Source organism: Macrotis lagotis, chromosome X (assembly GCF_037893015.1).
Source record: "Macrotis lagotis isolate mMagLag1 chromosome X, bilby.v1.9.chrom.fasta, whole genome shotgun sequence".
NCBI classification, from domain to species: domain Eukaryota; kingdom Metazoa; phylum Chordata; class Mammalia; order Peramelemorphia; family Peramelidae; genus Macrotis; species Macrotis lagotis.
The window spans coordinates 64811417-64834098 of NC_133666.1; the positions used below are offsets into that span (position 1 = coordinate 64811417).

At 37.5% G+C, this 22682-nt stretch overlaps 1 protein-coding gene and 1 pseudogene across 4 annotated transcripts in view; both read left to right on the forward strand.

Moving 5' to 3' along the window:
- The window catches only part of DIAPH2 (diaphanous related formin 2), an 857560-nt gene that overhangs the window by 784045 nt on the left and 50833 nt on the right, over window positions 1-22682 (forward strand). The window lies entirely within an intron of this gene.
- Window positions 1-22682, forward strand: part of LOC141499687 (eukaryotic translation initiation factor 2D pseudogene) — a 91735-nt pseudogene that overhangs the window by 45236 nt on the left and 23817 nt on the right.

Consider the following 22682-nt stretch of genomic DNA (forward strand, 5'->3'; position numbering starts at 1 on the left):
TTTAATTTGAATTAGGGGGTGTGGTGCCAAGTCATTAGCCTCATTTTCTCTTTTGGACTCATCAGGCTCCAGTGACCAGATATAAATCAGGACACCTGGAGATAGTTCTGGGCAGTCAGGATTAAGTGTTTTGGCCAAGATCATAGGGCTAGTAAGTATCAAGTGTCTGAGGCTAGATTTGAACTCAGGTCTTCCTGACTCTGGTCTGGTCCTCTATCCCCTGCACCACCTAGTTTACATTTGTTTGACACTTTACAGTTTCCAAGGGACTTTGCTTACTGTCCACCATGTACTTTGTTCCTTCAAGATCTCATAAAGCAAGCAAAGCAGGTATTATCAAACTCATTGCGTATTTGATGAAACAGGCTGATGGTGGTGAGGTGATTTGTCCAAGGTCACACAGAATGGAACAGTGCCATGCTTTATTTTAGTAATGCATGCTAACTTCCAAAGGTGTTGAAAGTTGGTAGTCAAAAGGTGCGGCCTTATTTTGGTCCTTTTTGACTTGATTGAAAGAGATACTGGTAGAAAGAAAACAGTCTGTTCAAACTCTTTGTTCCCTTTTGCCCTTTTCTCCTGAACTGACCTCATTTTTCTGTAGGTAGTCTTAATCCAGACCAATTTCCTTAGTTGGAAATTGTCCTTCCTTTCTTCTTGTGAAGATTGATGCTTGATCCAGTAAGGCCTTGAAAGGCAGCAACTCTGAGGATCCGAATTATCAATGAAGGAAATTAAAACATACTACTGTATGTAGTGATTATTTTGAGTTTCCTGACCTTTGTCAGAACTAATGGGATTACATATTTGGCCCAGATAACTGATAGAAATTATAATAGACTTAGCCTGATTTACATGGGTAGGATTTCTATAGAAAAGATAATGATGCCCACAAACCTAGATGGCTGTCTCTTTCATTGCATTTATTCTCTCCCACCCACTCCTGTTTATAGTTTAATAAAACAAAAAGTCATTTGGATCCTCAAAGTGACAGAAACAAAGCACTGTTAACTCTGGTTTTGTCCTTGGAATGCAATCATTTCTTATCTACCAGAGTTGTACTCCCAGGGCTTAAACTCTGCTTTAGAAGGGTGCAGCTTGCTGGGTAATTAGTGAAAAGCATCACCCGTTGAAAACTAATTGGGGCCAAGGTCCTGTTCCTTTTCTACACAGCGTTCCATTGTGCATATTGAAACCAATTAGTGGTTTAGGGCATCCAAATGAAAAAGGCCCACTCCAGTTAAATGGACTCTGCTCCCTAAGGGTCACACTCAAGTGTGTGAAATCATTGGGGCCCTATTCACATTAACTATCTCATGGGAGGTTTCAAAATGAACAGGAAGGCACCCTCCTTTTCCAGGCCGACAAGATTTACACAAATGAAACTGTTACATAAGTTTAGAGTAGAGGAGCACCATCCACATCAGTAAGGAGATCCTGCTCCTGGCATTACAGTCATGGAGCCAGGATCAGGAGGCAGCTTCCAGAGGACTGAGTTGTGAGTCATTGAACCTGAATCCAAATCTTCACTCTTCTACTTAGCAGCTGGGTGACCCTGAGCAAGTCACTTCCCCTCCCTGAGCCTCAGTTTCATTATATGTAAAATGAAGGAGTTGGAGTGGATGACTTCTAAGCTCTATTCCATTTCCTTATCCTGAGTTCTTAGGATCAAAGTGGGCAGGAAGAAGCTAAAAAGATTGCTGGTTTGTATATGGATATGTAAACTCGACTGGTTTCAGATCACTTAAATTCATTTCCAGCTGGCCCTGAGATTCTCATTCCTTGAGTTTTCTCTTCAGAATTCTTGACAGTGACCTACATCTAGTCACCCAGAGATGGGGACTTCAGGGAAAAAGCACTCGTGTGAAAATGGAAGACCTTGGTGGGAGTCATTTTCCTTTCAGGAGCCTCAGCATTCTCATCCGTAAAATGAACACAGCCCTGAGCTCCAAGACAAGGACTGTGTCCATGGGCTTTCTTTGGAGCCCCAGTGCTTAGCACATAGTAGGTGCTCAATAAATGTTTACTGACTGACCAAATACCATCTACCTCAAAGAGTTGTGAGGAAAGCAGTTAGGATTATAACTTTCTTTAGTGTTGGAAATAACCTTCAAGACCATTTAATTGACCCCTCATCCGTGCCCCCATCTCCTTTGTAAAATGAAAACGAGTGAGTAGCAGATTGAGATTTGAATGTCATCTGTATTGTGAACCTGCCTGAACTAAGGTCACCATGCAACATGAAGCCCATGCTACAGAGAAGGCAAAAGACCTGTCCTACCCTCAGGGAGATCTCAGGCTAATAGGGAAAACAACTTTCAAACCAACATATACAAACAAGCTAGCGACAAACGAAACAGCAAATAATTCAGAGGGAAGTTACTAGAATTGTGAGGGGCTGGGGAAGGCTTCTTATAGAAAGGGGGATTTTTCTTGGAAGTTGAAGGAAGCCAATGAGGTCTGTAGGAAGAATTGATGAGGTAGAGCACTGCAGGCCCAGAGACAGTCCAGAGAGAATGCTGGCGGCTGAAGATGGAATGTCTTGGCCCTGAAACAGTCAAGGAACTCAGAGCCACTCGACATTAAAATGATGGGCAATAAAAGTGTTAAGAAATGTGGGGGGGGCAGAAGGAAGGGAATCTGGGATTGGGGGCACATTCAGGGAAGACTAGGTTAGAAAGGCTTTGAATGCCTACCAGAAGAGTTTGTATTTGGACCTGGTAATCACTGAATATGTGCTCCTAGAAATACTAGAACTTTGTAGTGGAGAAGTAAAAGAAAATGACAGGTGGGAAAGTATGTGTGAGAGGGGAAGTGATGAGGGCTGCTGGGAAATACATATATAGGCACGTGTGTAAAAAAAACAAATATGTACTTATCCACACTTTTTTCCTCAGTGGGGACCAATGCAATGATATGCTTCTTGGACTATTGCTGTACCCTTAATTTCCAAAGGCAGATAGCAGGAAATATGCCCTCATCTTTCTTAGATAGGTTGACATGAGCAAACTTTAGGTTCAGATGAGAACTGAATGTCTAAAGGAGGGAACTGAGAATGTACTTGTTGATGGGCATAGAGAGGATATAAGAAGAGTTATATCCTTGGGCAAATTACTTTTGCCCTTCAGTGTCTCTTTCCAATCTTCTTTTCAATTCAACTCAACAAATAATTTTCAGATGCTTGGAATTTTCTAAGAAGATAATCTGCTAGGTTCTGTGAAGATTAACTTTCAGGGAGCCTCCATTCTAAAGGGGCCTGAGACACTTACCAAAAAAGGGGCAATTAGAGGGAACTTGGAGGAGAGAGAGAGCTCCCCATCTGGGGAGCTGACTGGAGAAGGTAGAGGAACACCTCAGTAGACTCTTGAAGGAGGATAATGGTTATGGGATGTAGAAATACATAAGCTACCCTTTCTAGACTTGGAGGAAATATATCTCTGGAACATTTCTGGTTTTTCTTCAATAGGGCAAGATCCCTGCCATAACCAGAAAAATATGGGAACTAATACTGCGAATCCTATTTTAAGCTGCTTGTGTAAGATATTAATTGACTCAAATTGTATTATTGCTGCTCAGCTGTTTTTCAGTTGTGTCGGACTCCTTGTGGAGTCTTCCTAGCAAAGATACTAAAGTAGTTTGCCATTTCCTTTTCCAGTTCATTTTACAGATGAGGAAAGTGAAGCAAATAGGGTGAAGTGACTTCCCCAAGGTCCTACAGCTAATAAGTGTCTGAAGCTAAATTTGAACTCAGGTCTTCCTGACTTCAGTCCATATCCACTATGCCACCTAGATGCACTTTCATGATTTCCCCTGACACTCTCACAAGCTAATATGTCAAACAAAAGTCATTGGGAAAAATTCCAAATCATTTGCCTAACTGGATTGCTCAGCCCTCTCTGGGTTTTTCAGTGGCTACTCCCAAGCTGCCTGGCCAGTTCTTATGCCCCTGGAGGAACAGAGCTGAGAACACAGAGCTTTGTGGGCAATTCCCTGGAAAGAGTCATCCCTAACCCCCTTCCCGCCTACTCCCATTTCTTTAAGACAAAGACTGAGGTTTTGATTTATGGTAAAAAAATTAACAAGAGGTTGGGGTTGGGGGGTGTTGTTTGTAATTGTACACATGCTCAGATTTCTTAACAATGCAAAGGATTTACTATTGAGTCCATTATCTGGAGGTTTTAACCTTTGAAAACGACTAACAGAGGGTAGTCTATGGTGCAGATTTACTCCAGGTCGCCTCTTCCCCACCTGGTGTAGTCAGGTCTCTGTTCCCCCTTCCACCCCCCCCCCCCAAATGTCAGGTATACAAGCTACCCAATTGGAATATATTTTTGATGTCCCAGACTATTGCAGCAGTGGTTAATTGCATTCTAGAGACTTGATGTGGTTTTTAAAGCTTGGGGGAGGGAGAAGGGTGGTATTGTAGGATTTTAAAATCCCTATCCTTTTCAAGAGAAAATGGAACACATTTTTCATCTTTTTTCCTTCATTGCTTTCTGCTTCCTGGATGCCTGCACCTTAGCTTTACATCCTGAAAATAGACATTCCAGGGGCCTCTGCCTCTGACCCTGGCCCATGCAAACCCACAGAGCCAAGTCTGACGCAGCTGTTCAGAGAGGTGGCTCTGACGCCATATCGCTTTCTAATCTTCTTGACTGATGACTCACACTTCCAGGCCCCAGAGGATTTTCAATTGCTTTCCAAATCTAAATAAATGATTTGGAGATTATTTGCCATTTTGAATTAACCATGCCACGGTTCCCCTCCATTAGCGTAGATCATTGAAAGTTTACTCTATATTCCTTGTGAAATTTAAAAAGCATTGAACATGTTTATTTATGGCCCACAGCCTGCCTACTTCCCCCAGGACAGGAGGGGCAATAGAACATCAGGCAGCATTCTTTTTTGATGACTACACTGGCAGACAGCCTAAACCAGACTAGTCAGTTTGGGTGAAACTTTGAAATGGCAAAGAATGTGCCAGTTTCCTTTGGGGAAGGTACTTTCTCACCTGTGACTTACCTAGACAAGGGAAAGGAGGCCATCCCAAGGTCAGGGCCTCCCTCAGAAATGAGCTCCAAGCTATTCTGTATTTTTTGTATTTACCATATCAATACTATATCTATACTCTACATGGCTGTTTGCTTTCCAGCTCCCAAATTACACTGTGAGCTCTCCGAGGGAAGGGACTGTCCATTCTATGGCCAGGATTCAGTACAGTGGCCAGCTTGCAGCATTTACTAAACAAATGCTATGTAACTGACTGAAATCTATTTCCATGAGGAGTCTTGTCTCTGTCCCATCTTTTCCCTAAATGTATATAAGTATACTTCAGTTTTAGAGAACCTTACCCAGGGAAATAAATGCAGGCTTATAAAGTCAGTAATCTGGAGGAAAATCCTTTTTTGTTGTCTTTCAAAAGCATTCTTTTCCTTAAAAGAAGATGTTGATCATAAGATTTCTTTAAATCATCTAAACTCAACCCTGTATGTATGACATTCAAAATGTATTTAATCTACAGACATTTGGTTTACATACAAAATTTCTGGTAACACATAGTGTATAAAGTGAAAGAAACCTATTGCTTCCCAAAGAGGCACTATCTATATTGGACACAAGGAGAAGAAAAAAGGAAATAACTCCTCTTTATTTGTGTAAGGAACTGTTAACTAACTGTGTGACCCTCAGTCTCCAATTCTAATTCTTAGTTTAGTAATTTGTAAGATTCAATGTGCCTCCCTGAGGTGTTGGGGTTGCTAGGCTTTACTTAAAACTTAGCTATCTACTATTCTTCAACTTGTCCAATTGAAATGAGAGTTTTTGATGTATAAAGAAGAGGGGAAGAGGTGGCTAGGTGGCATCTCAGACACTTAATAATTACCTAGCTGTGTGGCCTTGGGCAAGACACTTAACCCCATTTGCCTTGCAAAAACCTAAAAAAAAAGAAGAGGGGAGGGAGGGAGAGAGTGAGAGAGAGATTGTGAGAGTGAGAGTGTGAGAGTGAGAGTGTCAGAGTATGAAAGTGAGTGTCAGAGTATGAGAGTATGAGAGAGTGAAAGTATAAGAAACAGAAGAAGCAGAAGAAGAAACAGAAGCAGAAGAAATTGTTAAACTCATCCATCCACCTTCAAAGGATTTTGAAATGTTGCCTTTTAACAACTGTTTATATTTGAATTTTCTTTAAACTTATTTCTTTCTGTAATCTCAGGCCTGGCTAAAGGTTGAAGTCTTTGAGTATTAGTATCAATGATCTGGATCTCATTAGTAATTATATTCCCACCCCACTAATTCATATAAGAGCAAGGAGGCTTTTGGGATGATTGCTCACATCTGATTTATGTTTAAAGATTTTCCAGATTGTTATTTTAAACATACTTTAAGTGGCCAAATGTAAACTTGAAAGAAATGCTTTGTTACCTGTTTAGATTATGCAGAAGGAAATGTCTTGTGATTGGATAACAAGTCACCTTTTATTCATAGGGTTCTTTACAGTTTTAAAGTAGTTCTCAAGTACATTACCTTGTTTAATCCTCCAGAGGATCTATTTCTAAAGGGTCCCTCCTCTTCCTCTTGATTCATTGGAGTCCTAGGATTTGAGAACAGAACTTATAGAGAGCTTCTCTGTTCAGCCAGCATTCACAGTAGTGTGGGAAGTGAATAGCTGAAGTCTAAAGACTTGTGGATCTTCAGACTCGGACACAGAAGAAGGCCTTGCCTTTCTCCAATATCGCTCAAGCCCTAAGAGTAGACCCTGAGGAAACTCATGTTGGGTCTTTTGTTGGACCCATTTAATTCAGACTTGCCCTATGTGCTGCTAGGAATGATGCAGGCAGAATTTGGTGAGAGGAAAAGTTGGTCATGGGACAAGGGACATGTTCTTACTAAACACCCACTGTGCTACATCCAGTGTAAAGACAGAGGTGGGAGATGAAGCAGTGTGAGTGAGGAACATAAAGGAGACCAGTATAGAGTCTAAGGAAGCCAGAAAGTTGTGTGAGTTTGTGAGGGTTTCCAAACTAAATATAGGACTTAATTTTTAATTCCAGAGGCAATTGGGAGCTATGGGAGCCAACTGAATGGTCAGACCTGCGTTTAAGGAAAATTAATTTGCTACCAGTAAGTAGGATGAACTTGAGGCAGGGAGCCAATTAGGTGGTAGTCATCTAGGTAAGAGGTGACGAGCAATGTGAGTAGAGGTTAGTTTGGAAAGATGTTATTGAGTAAAAAGTCGTCATATCTGGCAAATGCATGGCTCCTCCGTGGAACTGAAGTGAGGCACCTTCAACAAAAATAGGGAAGTTTGCAAGAGGAAGAGAATTTAGGAGAAAGTGCATTCAGATGTCAACATGTTAAATTCATGGTGTCAACAGAGTGCCCAGTTGAAAATCTCTGCAGGACTGAAGCTAGGCAGAGACCAGTACTGGAGCTGTAGATCCTTGTTAGCATTTAAGTGATATTTAAACTGGGGGAGCTCATGACATTACTGAGAAGAAACAGAGTAGAGAAAAGAGGGCCTGGTACACACAGTTCCTTAGAGACACCCACAGTTAGAGGTCATGCTATAGAAATGAGCCAGAAAAGACTGAGAAAGAGCAGGGAGACAGTAGATAAAGGATGACCCGGAAGTTGAGAACTGTGATAACCCAGAGAGGAGGGAGTAGTGTCAGTGAACCTGGGACTGCCACTAGACAACAGGTCTTGAAGAATTAGGACTGAGAAAAGACATGAAATTTTGCAATAAGAGCATTTCAAATTTTGGAAAAAGCAGTTTTGATAGTAAGTCAGAAGCCCTGCAAAGGGTTAAAGAGCAAAAAGAGAGAAATTGGAGGCAGCAAGTAGATACATGACTTTTCCAACGAGGTTGGTTGAGAAAGGAAGGAGAGATATAGGACAGTAGCTTGATGGGATGGTGGGAACTAGTGAAAGTTTTTTTTTTAATCTCTTTGGCATATAAACCTAGTAGTTAGATTGCTAGATCAATGGGTATAATTTTTATTACCCTTTGGGTATAATTCCAAATTGCTCTCTGAAATGGTTTATTCAATTCACAACTCCACTAACAATGTGTTATGTGTCAGTTTTCCCAACATTCATTATTTTCATTTTTTGTCATCTTAGCCCTTCTGATAGGTATGAGATGTTATTTCAGGGTTGTTTTAATTTGCATTTCACTAATCAATAATAATTTGGAGCATTTTTATATGACTATAAATAGATTTAATTTCTTCATCTGAAAACTGCCTGTTAATATCCTTTGACTAATTATCAATTGATGAATGACTTAAAATCTTATAAATTTGATTCAGTTCTCTTTATATTTTAGAAATGAGTCCTTTATCAGAAACAGTAATTGTGACAATTGTTTCCCACCCAGCTTTCTGCATTTCTTCTAATCATGGCTGTTTGGCTTTATTTGTGCAAAAATTATTAATTTAATATAGTACAAATCATGCATTTTGGAATTTATCTTGTGCTCTATCTCTTGTTTGGTCACAGATTTCTTCTCCTCCATGGATCTAACAGGTGGAGTATTTCTTGTTCTCTTAATTGATCTATAGCATCATCCTTTAGGTTTAAATCCTAATCTTATTTTTGTATAGGGTGTGAGGTGTGAGTGTTTGACTAGTTTTTACCATTGTATTTTCCAGTTTTCCCAGCAGTTTTTGTCCAATAATGAGTTCTTATCCCAAAAGCCTAGTGTCTTTTGGGCTTATTAAACACTGGATTACTTTAGTCATTTAATATTGTTTCTTTTGTATTGTACTTAATCAAATCCACTGATCTAGCTCTCTATTTCTTAGCCAGTACTAGACAGTTTTGATGACTGCTGCTTTATAATATAGTTTTAGATCTGGTAGGACTAGGTCACCTTCCTTTGCATTTTTTCCCATTAATTCCCTTGATATTCTTGACCAGGTGAATTTTGTTACTATTTTTGCTATGCCTGTAAAATAGTTCTTCAGTACTTTGGTATGGCGTGAATAAGTCATTTAATTTGGGTAGAATTGTCATTTTTATTATAGTAGCTCAGTCTAACTATGAGCAGTTGACATTTTCCCAGTTGTTTAGATCTGACTTTAGTTGAGTCAAAAGTATTTTGCAACTGTATGAATATAGTTTCTGGATATGTCTTGGGAAGTAGATTCTCAAATATTTTATGTTGTCTACAGTTACTTTAAATGGAATTTCTCTTTCTATCTCTTGCTCTTGGACTTTATTGGTCATGTACAGAAATGATGATAATTTATGTGGATTTAGTGAAATATATTAAAGGATGAAGGAGACGAGCATATCTGAAAGGTAGTAGGTAAAGAACGAAGTGATAGGAAGAGTTTGAAGATTCAAGAGAAGGGACAAGAGAAGAGTTGACTGAAGATCCAAAAAGTCAAAAAGACAGTCCAGGACCTACTTAGCAGGAGGCACTTGATAAACGCTCATCAACCAACTGACAGACTATATCAAATTTTCATGTGTGGGTTAGTCTGGGCACGGAGAAAGAGCAACTTGGATTAGAAATGGGAAAAAGGAGGAGAGAAAGAGATATGATGAAGAAAATGGGAGAAGATGGAAATCATACTAAATGTCTCTATTTTCTCAGTAAAGAGACTAAATACTTTACGAAGAAAGAAGAGGGGGAGGAGGAAAGAGGCATGGCTTTAGAAAGGAAGAGAAAATTTAGAATAGCTTCTGTTGGAAATAAAATCAGTTATGGAGGAATAAAAGGATTACCTTGTTCTTTGGTGAGAGTCTTAAAATGAACCTGAGTGAGAACTGAAGAAAAGGCAAACCCAGGAGCCTTACTAGAAGCTTGGTGTACCTTAACTAGAAGCATAGACAAGGCTTCAGGACACAAGCCTTGGGAATTCTTTCCATGAACTAGAAGAGGAAGGCTTAGTATTCCCACTGAGTCAAAACCAATGAGACAAAGGTTCAAACAGTACTCACCCCCCATCCTTCTTTCTATAAACTGTAATGCTTTTTTATGAGACCCTATCTCCCTCTCCCCTTTCTTTTCTCCTAGTACAATGCTTATTTTCATCCCTTAATTCATTTTTTTTGATCTGCACACTACAGTCAACTTCTACCCACACTCTGTTTAAGTATACTTCTTTGAACTGTCATAATAGGGATATGGTTCTCAAGAATTATAAGTATTTAACTTCCCCTGCAGGGATAAAAACATTTTAACCCTATTGAAAACCATGGTTTTTTCTTTCCTGTTAATGCTTCTCTTGAGTCCAGTATTTGAAGATCAAATTTTCTGGTTTGGCTCTGATCTTTTTATCAGGTAAATTTGAAAGTCCCCTATTTCATTGCATATGCATCCTTTCCACTGAAAGATTATGCTCATTTTTGCTGTGCAGTTGATTTTAGGTTGTTATCTAAGTTTCTTTGCCATTCAGAATATATTCCAAACCCTCCTATCCTTTAATGTAGAAGTTGTTCCATACTGGGTAATTCTATCTACAGTTCATTACTATTTGGAATGTATCTTTCTGGTGGCTTGCAGTATTTTCTCCTTAATCTGTTCTGGAATTTGGCTACAATATTCTCAGAGTTTATATTTTGGGATCCCTTTCAGGAGTTCTTTGAATTTCTCTTTTAATCTTTTGTTCTAGATTTTCAGAGCAGTTTTCCTTGATAATTTCCTGAAAAATACTGTCAGGCTCCTATTTTGATCATTGTTCCAGGTTAGTCCAATAATTTTTGAATGATTTCTCCTGGTTCTGTTTTCAGGTCAGTAATTTTTTCCCCATGAGGTATTTTCCATTTTCTTCTATTTTTTTTCATTCTTTTGAACTTGTTTGACTGATATCTGATGTCTCATAAAATCATTAGCTTCCACTTGTCCAGCCTAATTTTAAAGGAATTATTTTCTTCTGTTAACTTATGTACTTTCTTTTCCATTTGACCAATTCTATTTTTGAAAGAGTTGATTTCTTCATTCAATTTTCGTTTCCTTTTTCAAGCTTTTGAGTCTTTTTAAAATAATTCTCTTGTATAACTTTCATTTCTTTTTCTATTGTTTCTCCTAACTCTTTTACTTAATTTCTAAAATCGTTTTTGACCTCTTAGAAGAGGACTTTTTGGGCTTGAGACCAATTAATATTCCCTTCTGAGGCTTTGCATGTAGGCATTTTGACAGTTTTGTCCTATTGTGGATTTATATTTTGATATTCTCTGTCATCATAGTAACTTTCTAGGGTCAGGGCTCTTTTTTGGTTTTTCAGTCAATTTTTAAAGATGGAGCTCTGCTCCTGGGAAATGGGGAGTACTATTTCAAGCTTCTTGGACTGGGTGCCAGTGATCTGGTTACTGGATTTCTGTGCTGGATCCTCTGAGGTTAGCGACTTATCCACTGCTCTAAGATGGCCCACCTGGCTTAGTCTCACCCTCAGTTACATGGCTGGCAGTTTATTTGCTGCCCTGGGGCTAGAGGCCTCACAACTGACATGCTGAGCCTGGACCATGGGCCTTGGTTGCTGATGTATGTTGTGACTAACAGTTTCCTGCTGGCTTAGCTGGATACCACCTGTGCTGGGTTGGCTTTTACGCAAGTGAGACATTCTATTCCTGGAGTTCTACTAAATTCTCTTGAGCTGTAAAATTATTTCCCTCCATATTTTTGTGGATTCTGTTACTCTACAATTCTTTCAGAGGCTTGATTTAACATTATTCCTCAGGGAAATTGGGAGAACTCCAGTAGTTTCCTCACTTCTCTCTGCCATCTTGACTCTGCCAGCCCCTCCCCCTGCTTCTTAATAGGATTATGTATAAAATATTAGTAAAGATCATACAGTTATTGAGGACCAACTCGGTATATCTACCTAAATTTAAAAAGTCATTCTAAGTTTATCAAAGCCTTTAAAACCTAAATAACATGAACAAGGAGGATTTTGTTAATGGTCTAAATGCTATCAGTTTGTCTATCAGCAGCAAGTATCTACATGTGTTCTCTGTTTTCAGTGTACAGGTTAGTATCCAAGATACGAAGTAAAACTCTGTTTTCCGATTGCTGTGGGTAACAGAGCCAAATACTGTGCCAGAATTTTGCAGGTAATCTAGAGTTTTTATTTGGGGTGATATGTAGAGAGTTTGATTTCTCCATTTCATAATGAAACTGTCTAGCAGTTTATATGTTAAGTAGACTCCTTGACATATGCTTTCTACCATGGCACACATTTGGTAAAACAATATAGAAGGTGACTGCTGTAATTAGTGCTTTAATTAACTAAATTGAATTTTTTCTGAGAAGTAAGTCCAAGAACTCATTGATACCAAGAATTGAGTTAGGATCTGCTGAGGAAATGACTTTCCTTAAGCGTTCAGACCTTCACCTTCTGCTCTCAGGGTTAATACATCTTTTCTTTTTCCTTGTTTTTCTTGGCTAGAAAACCACCATGATCACAAATCTAGAATTCTTAATAAAAAAGCCACTGTATATATTGTCTTGGAAGACCACCTCCCCTTTCTGTAACCTAGATTTCACCCAATTTAGGGACAGAGAAGCAGATTTTTTTCCTCCCTGTTCCTTCTCTTCTTCCTGTCTGTAATAGCAGCCTTGAACCTTGAAAAGAGTGCTTAGGGTGAAAATTATAGCATTCAGGTAAGTTCTTTTTTTTAAATAGAATTTTATTGATGATTTTTTAGGAAGTTGTTTTTGTATCGCCTACATATACTCAGGCATCTCTCTCTTGCCCCCTCTCAGAGTCATTTTTTAAAACAAAGAATTTTTCAGAAAAGAGAAAAAGAAACTCAGTAAACCAATCAATATATTCTTTTAAAATGGTGACATTATTTACTATATTATACACTTTTATAACACACACACACACACACACACACACACACACACACACAAAAACATATACACTGTCCCCTGGGTTTTGCAAAGGAACTTAGAGAAGTGTCCTTTCATCTCAAGCCTGTTGTTTCTAATTTGTACTTGAAAAATTTCTTTATAAAATTTTGTTTTTATTGTTTTGTGGTGATCGTTATTTCCATTAATGTAGTTATCATTCTCAATATTATTTTACTGGCTCTGCTTACTTTATTTTGCTCCACTTCATCTAAGTCTTTGCATGCTTCTCTGCATTTAGCATGTTTACCATTTCTTATAGCATACTGCTATTGAATTATATTCACATAGCACAATTTGTTTAGCTGTTCCCCAACTTATTGGCATCTCTTCTAGTTCTAGTTTTTATGCTAACACTAAGGTCCTGCTATAAATATTTTGATGTATATTGAGGATTTTCTTTCAGTCCTTGAGTTCTTCATGTAGCAGAGGAATCTCTGAAGCAAAGGGAATGGGCATTGTAAGGAACTTTATTGTTCTACCAAGTCACCACTCCACCAAGGATGAATTAATGAGGCTGGCTTTCCCCAATTCTTGTCACATTGATTGTTCGCATCTTTTGATATCTTTGTCAATTTGCTGGGTTGGAGGTGTTCTTGGAAATTCTGAGTAGTCAGGACAATTGATTTGGCTCAACAATTTTTTTTTCTAAGGCTAATCCACTCTTCATTAGGTGCTGGCCCAGGCCCTGAGAATGCAAAGATAAATAGCACCAAAAGCTTGCTCTCCAGGAGCTTACAGTCTAATTAAAGAAAAGACAGGCACACAAACAACAGCCATACTTGGGAGAATGAAAATGGTGCCAAAGAGAAAATGAAGCAAAGCACTAGGAGAGACTTGGAGAGGGAGAGGTCATGTCTTTAGTGGTTTGTTGGGGGATGGGTGTAGAGCAAGCCATTGCTTGGGGATCCCACTGGGTAAAATTTTTTTCCCCTTAGATTTAGAAACTGTCAGATGCACTTTGTGGAAACAATATCCACTTCATAATCCATAATTTTGACCTTGATCACTGTCAGCAAACTAGGCCTCTGGCAATGGCTTCCCAGTTTTGCCTGTCCAGAGAAGTTCATCAGAATCCTGGAACAATTCCCAGAAATGGCATAGTTGATGTGGAATGGTGGGTCTAGTTAGTCTCAGTGGTCTTGTCAGACATGTTTCCTCAGAACAATGACCCCCCAACAGCAGTGTATACATCTCCAGCGAAGTGTTTTTTCCCACCCTGAGCAAATTGTGGCCTCCACAAATCTCAGGAACAATCACACAGAAGTTATTTGACACAGTGGTATGTGCTCTGGACGTGAAGCAGATTTTGAATCAGTATCTCAGTAACCTCTCAAAAAGAACAGACTCTTCTTCTTCCTTCTGCTCCTCCCTGCCTCCTTTCCCCCCAACATAGTTAATGATCACATATGCTGTGAAAAACATAAAAGCAAGTTTTGCCAGATAAGATGTAGGAGAGGAATGAATGACAAGAACACCATCCCAGGCTCAGAAATACCTATTAATCCCTTGTTACAAGGATAAATTCTTTGTCTTTTCCAATGCCTGAAATTTCTTGGTACTATCTACCTAACAACTTCTATAATTTTCTGCTGAGCACTATGGCATGCTACAATCTTAACCGTGGAAGGACTTCTTAGAGGTCATTCATTTGACATGCTCTTTGAAAGTCTATTAAATGCAGTAATCACATCAACTCCCTTCCTGATGCTTAATTGCCTGCCGAGGTTCATATTTTCCTATGTTTTTTGATGTTTACTCTTTAGGCATTATGGAAATGCCCTTAAGTATTTGGTCAAAAGCTAACCTAGCCCCTAAGAAGCTAGGATTCTCCTCCCTGTGAGGAAGAGGGCATCCAGTGGAGCTGTGTTAGTTTGTATAATTCTCACATTGTTTCTATAAGTTCTTTTCAGCTAGATCATAAACTACTTAGACAGGGGCTGTGGCAAAACCACCTTTTTATATCCCCAGGCTCTAGTGTATTGCTTGGAACATAATAGCCAAAGTATTTGTTGCTTTTGATTGATGGGTATTCAATAAATACTGGTTGATTGATTGAAATGTTTTGACACTTCTTTTTAGTAGTCAAAGATCTGAATACTAAATATTTATTATCATTTTGATTCCTGTTTCATATGTGTTAGTCAAAAATAAATAAGCATGTTAGTTTAGGAAAATTTGGAACTGATTAGATGCTTTTTAAAAAGGATTATTTTTATGAACTTGCCAGAATACATAAAAACATCTTAATATACAAAGAAGAACAGAAGAAGAGGATTGTATGTGAAAGCATGACCTTCCATATTTTGCAATTTGCTCTTTTCAAAAAATGTGTATCATACTTAATACTGTAGCATCAGAATCATCCTGCCTATTTTTGTCCCTTTCTAAACTCCCTTTTGCTCTCTTCAGTGTATTTTTTCAATGTTTGAAGTATTTTCGTTCTTTTTTCATCTGAAGGCAGGATGGGGATGGGGGAGGTACAGAATATCTGTCTTCATATGAGCACACTTGCTTATTTTTTAAAGTACAATTATTGTGGGGTGTGCAGTGCTTTGAACATTTAGCTATTATTTGTTTCTTCCATGTTTCACTCATTTCTCAACTCATTTACAAAGTAGAACATGTACCAGAATATTGAGATTAATGTGGATTTGGTCACTAGAAAATGTTGGAGGAGTATAAGTAGCAACTAAAAAGGAAGATCCAAGCATAGGGCACCAGCGGGCACCCATTTGCCCTTATTTCAAAAACAAATACTGTTATGAGATATACAGATGTTTGGATGGTCATCATTTAGAATTCAGAAAATGTTTTTCCCTAGAGATAGGGCTGTAAATGAGGAGATTCCCAGGAGATCCTACCAAAACTCAACTCATAATTCTCCTGAACTAACATAAACATACAGCAGTTCAGGTGGTTGTTGTTGTCATTGTTTTAAGGCATTCTTGCAGTATTAATAGTTAAGCAGTGAGAATTCAATTAAAGAGGAACATGTGCTTTTGACACTTTGGTTAGATATATGTGCCCATCAGTATGGGACTCCTTCCACTTATGTAAATTAGAATGTTCTTTGGGTTCTCATGGGCAGCTAGGTGGCACAATTGTATAGAGTGCTGGACTTGAAACCAGACTTATTTTTTTCTGAGTTCCCATCTTGCCTCAGACATGTATAAACTGTGTGATCCTGGGCAAGTCACTTGACTCTGTTTACTTTAGTTTCTCATCTATCAAATGAACAGAGGAAGGAATCGGCAAACCATTCCAGTATCTTTGTTAATAAACCCCAAATGGGGTCATGGGGAGTTGCATACAAGTGAACAACAAAAGTTTTTTTTTTTACTTTTTGGTAATGTTTGATGTTAATTTTTTACGTTACCTACAGATCCAAATATAATCTTTCCCTTCCCTCTCCTCAGACTCACAACCTGTAGCAAAGAATAAAAAAGGAGGAGGGGAAAAAGCAGTCCACAAAGTCAACCCATCAACTAAGGCAAAATTCCCCAGCATTGCAAAAAAAAAAAGGAGGGACATTTTCTTTTCTCTTCTTCAGGATCATATCTTTTTACTTCTAATGTTGGACTTTCCATTTTCATTGTAGTCATTGTGAATATTGTTTTTCTGATTATTAAGTTCATTTTGCATCAATTCATACAAATTTGCCCATGCTTCTCTGAATTCTTCACTTTCATCATTCTTTATCATACAACAGTATTCCCTAATATTCATTTACCACAGTTTGTTTAGCCACTATTCATTTGATCAACTTCTTTGTTTCTATGTCTTTACTTCATCAAAAAGTGTCACTAAAAATATTTTGATGTTTATTGGGTCTTTTTTCTCTTGTTTCTGTCTTTGACTTTCTTTGGTATAGATGCCTAGCAGTGAGATTGCTAGATAAGAGTAAAGACATTTCAGTCATTTCCTAACATAATTCCAAATTACTTTCCAGAATGGTCGGACCAGTTCACAACTCTACCTACAGTATAACACTGCACCTGTATTTTGATTTCCTCTTCAGGATTAACCATCCCCATTTGGGGTCATTTTTGCCTGATCTTTGGATCCTGCATGATTTTTGATCCAGTGGCTTCTCCGAAATCATTGATAGAGGACCTGTGTAACATATTATCCATTTCTTCTAATATGGATAGCTAGATTCCCTTTTCGTTGCCTTGGGTCTTAAATTCAGAGGCTCTTGTAGCTTATCTTCCCAGATTATTTTACCCTCTTCTTCATTAATTCTAAATTTCACCCAAACTTTGCTAGTCAAATTTTTGAGGAATACAAAAACTATGCCACTCTTCATCGACATAATTCACTCTCCCTTGCATCCATCATGCAGTCCACATGAGGAGTAAGGAATTAAAAGACTAGATAAAGGGTCTGAGGCCTGAGAAGCAATAAAATAGAATAACAACCATTTTGCATCTTAAATGCTGCTGAAAAGCTCAAAGTCCTACTCGATTGGCTTAATGGTAGCATATACATAGATGATGCTGGGTTCTGAAAGGCTTTGTCAGGCAAAGGCAAGTTCTAACTCATCCTACCAGTGCCTGATATGAGAGTTTTATTCCCAGGTTAGCTGTAGCATGATGTGTTTTTTCAATCACAGTGTCTTTCGAAGGACTTTTATTATGGAAGGGTTCCAATCTGTCTCTGTAGCTCAAACCTGCTTATAGGGAAAAAAATTACAGATCCTTGAGATCTGCAAATAGGCTGATGCTGAGGGGCAAAAAGTAGGCTTAATGATGAGATGAAGTGGGAGATGGAAGCATTTACAGTGATTCTGAGGAGAACTTGAAGATACTTTTTAAGAACTTGAGATGGCTTTATTATATTTCATTTTACTCCAGAACTTATAGATTTCCTTTTTCTTGATATGTTATCTCTGGCACTCCGTTGACATATGAGACATAATGAGGGTAATGTTTTTGGCTCATGTATAGGAAGAAGAAATGGGGAGAGGTTTTCTTTTTAACTAGCAAAAGTGAGAAGAAAAAGAAAAAAAGATTTAAAAAGAAGGGGGTCGGAAGTAGAAGAAATTGAGTCATGAGAAGTGAATTACAATGGAAAAATATGATGCCTGTGTGATGTTCCTAAGGAGAAGAGAAGAAAGGAGGTGATAGGGAAGAGTTTTTAGGGTTGAAATTAATCAGCATTCAAATCATTCTAATTAGTCTTTAATGCAAGCATGTTTCTATAGATATAAGCCATAAGCCAGCACTTTAGAGCAGGGGTGTCAAATAAAATAGAGATGAACCACTCAACTACACTGCAACCCACATATAGACTTAGTTTTTAAATGTATTATTGTCTTTATTGTCTTGTATTTTTATTTATTTTGCTAAATATTGTGATTTCCCAATTACATTTTATTCTGGTTGATCAGCACTGTAGAGTGTGGTGGGCCACATTTGACACCCCTCCTTTAGAGAAAGAAAAATAGATATTATCATTATAGCTCAAATTGATCAAATGAAAACTGTTTTTAAAAACAAAATTGTACTTGGATAACACCTGTGATTCAACTGTTACCTTGGTTGATCACATAATAATGAAATCACATTTAAATGACTATTCTTTTATTAACTTTTATTTTTTAGCTGATAAGCATTTATTTTCACTTCTTTCAATTTCTTTTCTCAGTGAAAAAAGAATTAAGTCATTTAATTAATACACACACTCAAGGAAAACCAATTCTACTATATGCAAAAATATGGTGTCATATTCAAAAATCTGTGTCAGATGCAAAAATATGTGTCTCTGCATTTTGAGGCCATCCTCTCACTATCCAAAAGTAGGTGGGCTTACTTCATCCCTGAGCCTGTGGAGTTGTAACTGATCATTGTACTGATCAGAATTAAGTTTTTCCAACTAGTTTGTCTTGAAATTGTTGTTGTTGTATAAGTTGGTCTCCCAGTTCTGCAGTTTCACTCTGCATTAATTCATGCCAGTCTTCTCAGGTTCTTTTGTAACAATCTCTAACAATTTCTTAATTTAAATTGTATGTATTTCATTGAACAAAAATGTATTTCTCTACCTCCCTTCTCCCCCCCCCCATTAAAAAATAACTAAAACTCTTCCAACAAATATTCATAGTCATGCAAAATTCAATTCTGGATTAGTTCACCTTAGAATTCGGCCCAGATCTACATCTAGATTAGCGTCTCAATTGTATTGACCAAAATTCTTCAGTTGATTGTTTTTACTGTGGTTAGTCTATCAATTGTTCTTCCAATTCTTCTCAGTTCACACAGTCTTCTCAGGTTTCACTGAAAAAATTCCTTTAATCATTTCTTAGGACACAAGTAGTATTCTACTTAGTCTATTGACATCTCTGAATTTGTTTATTTCCCATTTGATGAATTCCCTCTTAGTTTCACCTTTTTTTACCATTAGAAAAACAACTGATTTAAATATTTTCATACTTATGAATCCTATTTCTTTGATCTCTTTGCAGTAAAGGCCTTTTTATTGGTATTGGCGGGCCAAAGAATATACATAATTTAATATCTTCTACATTTGGGAGACCTTTTGATAATTCAGAAATATACCACAAATTCTACTACTTTTGTGAAATTATTAATTGTTCATTTTAATTTTGTGTTGACTCTAGGGTTCTCTCTGAGTAAACCATCACATTTGCTTCAGAAAGTGATATTTTTTAATATAAATATTTTATTTGTTTTCCAATTATATACAATAATAGTTTCTACCAATCATTTTTTGCAAGGTTTTGAATTTTACAATTTCTCCCCCTCCATCCCTTCCCTGCCTTCTCCCCCAACAGAAGGCTGTCTGATACTCTTTACATTTGTTTCCATGATACGCATATATTTAAACTGAATTGTTGAGAGAAAAAATGTCCTTAGGGAAGAAAGAAAATATTAGAGATAACAAAATAATGTAATACATAAGACAACTTTTTTAAGAATTGAAGATAATAATCTTTGGTTTTCATTTAAACTCCACTGTTCTTTCACTGGATACAGATGGTATTCTTCCACACAGATCCCCTAAAATTGTCCCTGATTGTTGCACTGATTGATTGAGAAAGTCTATTAAGTTTGATCATCACCCCCATGATGCTGTTAGGGTATACACTGTTCTTCTGGTTCTGTTTATTTTGCTCAGCATCAGTTCATGCAAGTCTTTTCAGGCTTCTCTGAAATTACATCCTTCTTGGTTTCTAATAGAACAGTAATGTTCCATAACGTACATATACCACAATTTATTAGCCATTCTCCATTTGATGGAATTTTTTACTACAATTCTTTTGATCTTGGTTACAGTGATTTTGTTTGTGCAAAAGCTTTTTAATGAAATGTATTCAAAATTATCCAGTTTGTTTTTTACAATGTTCTCTATCGCTTCTTTGGCCATAAGCTGCTCCCCTTTCAGTAAATCTGACAGGTAAACTATTCTCTGTTCTCCTAATTTGCTTATAATATTGTCTTTTATGTGTAAATCCTGCACCAATTTTGATCTTATCTTGGTGTATAGGATATAAGATGTTCGTCTAATCCAAGTTTCTGCCATACTATATTCCACTTTTCCCAGCAGTTTTTATCAAAAAGTGAGTTCTTGGGGCAGCTAGGTGGCACAGTGGATAGAGCACCGGCCCTGGAGTCAGAGTACCTGAGTTCAAATCTGGCCTCAGACACTTAATAATTGCCTAGCTGTGTGGCCCTGGGCCCTGGGCAAGCCACTTAACCACATTGCCTTGCAAAAAAAAAAAAAAGTGAGTTCTTATTCCAGAAAATGGACTCTTTGGGTTTATCAAACAGCAGATTACTATAATCATTTCCTGCTATTGCACCTGGTCTGTTCCACTGATCCACCTATTTCTTAGCCAGTACCAGACAGTTGTGATGACTGATGCTTGATAATGTAATTTTAGATCTGATAAGGCTAAGTCACCTTCTTTTGCATTTTTTTTTTCATTAAATTCCTTGATATTCTTGACTTTTTGTTTCTCCATATGAATTTAGTTTACAATTTTTTCTAGCTCATTGAAGTAATTTTTGGAAGTTTGATTGGTGTGGCACTAAATAAGTAGTTTAATTTAGGTAGAATTATTTTTATTATATTAACTTGGCTTATCCATGAGCAATTGGTATTTTCCCGATTATTTAGATGTGATTTTATTTGTGTGAAAAGTGTTTTATAGTTGTTTTCATAGAGTTTCTGAGTCTGCCTTGGCAGGTATACTCCCACATATTTTATGTTGTCTGATGTTATTTTATTTTATTTTTATTATTTTTTTTAGGTTTTTGCAAGGCAAATGGGGTTAAGTGGCTTGCCCAAGGCCACACAGCTAGGTAATTATTAAGGGTCTGAGGCCGGATTTGAACTCAGGTCCTCCTGACTCCAGGGCCGGTGTTCTGTCCACCCTGTCTGATGTTATTTTAAATCGGATTTCACTTTCTAACACTTGCTGCTGTATCTTGTTGTTAATATATAGAAATGCTGAGGGTTTTTGTGGATTTATTTTATATCCTGTGTCTTCGCTAAAGTTGCTTTTTCCAGTAGTTTTTGAGATGATTTTTTTTAGGGTTCTCTAGGTATACCATCATATCATCTGCAAAGAATGAGAGTTTTGTTTCTTCCTTCCCAATTTCTTCAATTTCTTTTTTCTTCTGTAATTGCTGAAGCTGACATTTCTAGTATGATATTGAATAGTAGTGGTGATAACAGGCATCCTTGTTTCACCCCTGATCTTAATGGGAATGCTTCTAGCTTATCCCATTGCATATAATGCTTGCTGATGGTTTCAGATAGATACTGCTTATCATTCTAAGGAAAACTCCTTTTATTCCTATGCTCTCTAGTGTTTTTAATAGGAATGGATGCTGTATTTTGTCAAAGGCTTTTTCAGCATCTATTGGGATAATCATATGATTTCGGTTAGATTCGTTATTAATATAGTCAGTTATACTGACAGTTTTTCTAATATTGAACCAACCCTGCATTCATGGGATAAATGTGTATTTGGTCAGAAGTATTTGAAAAATAGATAAACTTGGAATTAAGTGCAAGTTTTCTGAGATTCTGAAATTTAATCTCTCCATCTTGTATTTCTATAATAGGCTTGATGTCAATGTAGATTGTTGAATTGTATGGTAAAGGTGAAATTGACTGCAATTGAAAGCAGTATGTTCATGCTGAATTGGTCCATTTACGTTTTTCCATTGTACACTGTTAGCACAGATATCCACAGATCCATTGGAATTTGAGAGCAGAGTTCTCCAAAAGCCTGTATAAAATGCTTAATTTAAACATTAAGCATTTCATACCAAAAAGAGACCTCTTCTATAGACTCAATAGCTACCCTAGGAGAATTGCTCTGCATTCCAATGAGAGCTCCTGAAAGATGCTTATTAGACTGATTGTATTGAAAAGGCTTTGAAGAAATGGACCAAACAGAAGTCCTAGCAGTGCCTCATATTTTGATAGGATTCTCAAGGCTGGGAATACAAATAGTTTTATCCCCATTTTGCAAAGAAAGAAACTGATGCTCTCACAGATTAAATGACTTGTCCAGAGTTCCACCTGCTACTAACTATCAGAGAGGATCCTTAAACCTATTGCAAGTCAACTGCTTATTTTACTATAGCAGGACCTTTTTCCATATAAAGGATAACATTTCAATCCTGGAAATTGAGAGATCATTCAGCCTAGCCAATCCCTGAATCCCTTTTAACTTAATATAATGAATGCTATTAAAAATATCACATCTCTGTGTACCAAAATATGCAGCATAGTATTGTAGAAAGGATGGTTCATCTGCCATTGAAGATAGACTAGGTGGTGGTGGTACTAA